This window comes from Tupaia chinensis, unplaced genomic scaffold (genome assembly GCF_000334495.1).
Source record: "Tupaia chinensis unplaced genomic scaffold, TupChi_1.0 Scaffold000265_1, whole genome shotgun sequence".
NCBI lineage: Eukaryota > Metazoa > Chordata > Mammalia > Scandentia > Tupaiidae > Tupaia > Tupaia belangeri.
Genome location: NW_006159745.1, coordinates 604254 through 606483, shown reverse-complemented (window position 1 = coordinate 606483; position 2230 = coordinate 604254). Strand labels below are relative to the sequence as shown.

General features: G+C 36.0%; 1 pseudogene; it reads left to right on the top strand.

Moving 5' to 3' along the window:
- Window positions 1-456: 456 nt before the first annotated feature.
- On the top strand, window positions 457-579 carry LOC114007969 (uncharacterized; annotated as a pseudogene).
- The last annotated feature ends 1651 nt before the right edge of the window (window positions 580-2230 follow it).

Sequence of the window (2230 nt, the reverse complement as noted above, 5' to 3'; positions counted from 1 at the left end):
GCCTAATGGCTATGTCACTGGACTCCCACGTAGTCAACCGCGGTTCACGTCCCGGATCCAGTGGCTTAAAACTCACGCCGAGCACATGTGCGTGCGTGCCCAAGATCCTGAGAGGAGAATGGAGGAGAAGGGATTGTGGCGTGAGCATCCCCCCACCGGGGGGTGATTTCTCACTTTCTGTCTCTATGTCTCTCTCTGTCTGTCTGGCGAGCACACGTGCCCTATAGTGGAAAAAAAAAAAAAAAAAAGCACCCTCTCCAGAATTTCTGTGTCTAAGAATTTTTGAATTTAATTCATAATAGGTTATGTTGGAAGGATTTCCATCAGCTATAAGTGACCGAATGTAATTCAGGTACTAGAGACCTTTGGTCACATGTCCTCTAACAGAACTGATCAAAATAACATGAAATGGTTAATTTATCACAGAGTGAGTGAACTCAACATGTTACTGTGTCTAGCTTTGCGCAGTGGCAGTATCGTGGCCAATGAGGTTTATCCAAGGCACGATTATTGCTAATTGAAACATGTTACTGTCTCCTTGTTTTGTTTTAGTTTATTGGTTTTGTGTCTTTTATAAGATTGGGAGAGAGAGAGATGGCATTCTCAGCAGGATTTTGATGTTGTCGTCCACCCCCAAGTATAGCTAGCTGAAAATCATGGCACACACATGTCAAATGTCCTCAGAGAGTCTCCAGATGAAAACATGGAATTCCTTCCCACATTGGGAAACAGCCTAATAGGGTATTATGTTTTACTGTTGCACCAGCAAATGTCTGGCCCCCAAATATTACTTCTTTTTTTTATATACATGAATACTGTGTGAAATGATCAAATCAAGGTAATTATACCCATCATCTCAACCATTTGTCATTACTTGGTGTGAGGACACTCCCATTCTTCCCAGCCGCTACTAGTCATTGTTTTTCTCTCTACTTCTTTGAGGTCATTTTTTTCAACATTCAACCTCTCATTGAACTATGAATATTAAATTTGCCTTTTAAAATTAAAGTATTTCCAGAAAAGGTTTGTTTAGTCAAAGACATTTATGAACTAATAGCCAACATCTGTGATATTTGTATGCAATTCATGAATTGTCGTACGTTAGGAATCTGTAACACATATTATTTAATCTTCACATACCTTCAAAAATTAAGTAATATTTTTATTCTATCTTTAACTGAGTAAATTGAGGTTTAGAGAGGTGGTGTAACTTTCCCACAGTTATCAGATAATGTGGGATTTAAGAGCCTAATTTATTCATTACCCATTGTGCACTAGATCTGTAGTCTAATAGAAATTTTTGCATTAGAGATTTGTTTAAAAGTGGGTCAAATAGTTTGATTTAGAAATTAATTTAAGTTTTTATGTAAGAACTTATGTCTGATCATTTTTATTACTGCCATTTGTTACTTAAGAATAAGTTTATTATTAGTCTATCTTTTCTACCTGTATGGATACTATATATTCAGTATTTATTTCATGTCTGAGGCATGGCGTAACAGCTTTGACTTTGCTTAAGAGTAGATGTAGGCCCAGCTATGGTGGTGCAGTGGTGGCACAACACCCTGCTAATGCTGGAAGCCATATGGAAGATCAGGGTTCAGTTTCCACATCAACATACACACCCTGGGTACATACATGTGTGCACGATACTGGCTGCCCGGAAAAGGTTGTAGGTGAGAATCATGATGTAAGATGTAAGACCGTGATGAGGAAGCCTGTTTTTCTCTCTTTCTCTTTCCTTGTCTCTTTTTCATGAAACAAATAAAGTTTTCAACAAAACATAAATTTTACAAAACACCTTATTTCAAAAAGAATTATGAAGCTAGGTATGCTATTTTATGATAAAAACACACATTTTCTATTTAAAGCAAAAATAGCCTGAAAAAATGTAAAAATTGCATGTGTTATGAAAGAGGAAATTCAAGTGGCTAAATTTAGGACTTGGAAAAAAATTAGTACAAACTCATTCTTTAGGCCTGGAGCATTTCATTTGATTTGGAATTGAATACATTTCCATTCATTGTCAACCTTTTATTTTTCTGTAATATTTGAGTATCAATAGTCATACTGAGGTATGTTCCTTTTAAATAATTCATTTGTTCTGCCATTTGAAATGTCTTATGTGAAGGAACATATTTCAAGTGATTTTTCAAATAATAGTATTTGTTATCCTGTATGATTTTATTTTTTTATTTTATTTCGCCATAGGAAGTGTGTGCTTGCTGGG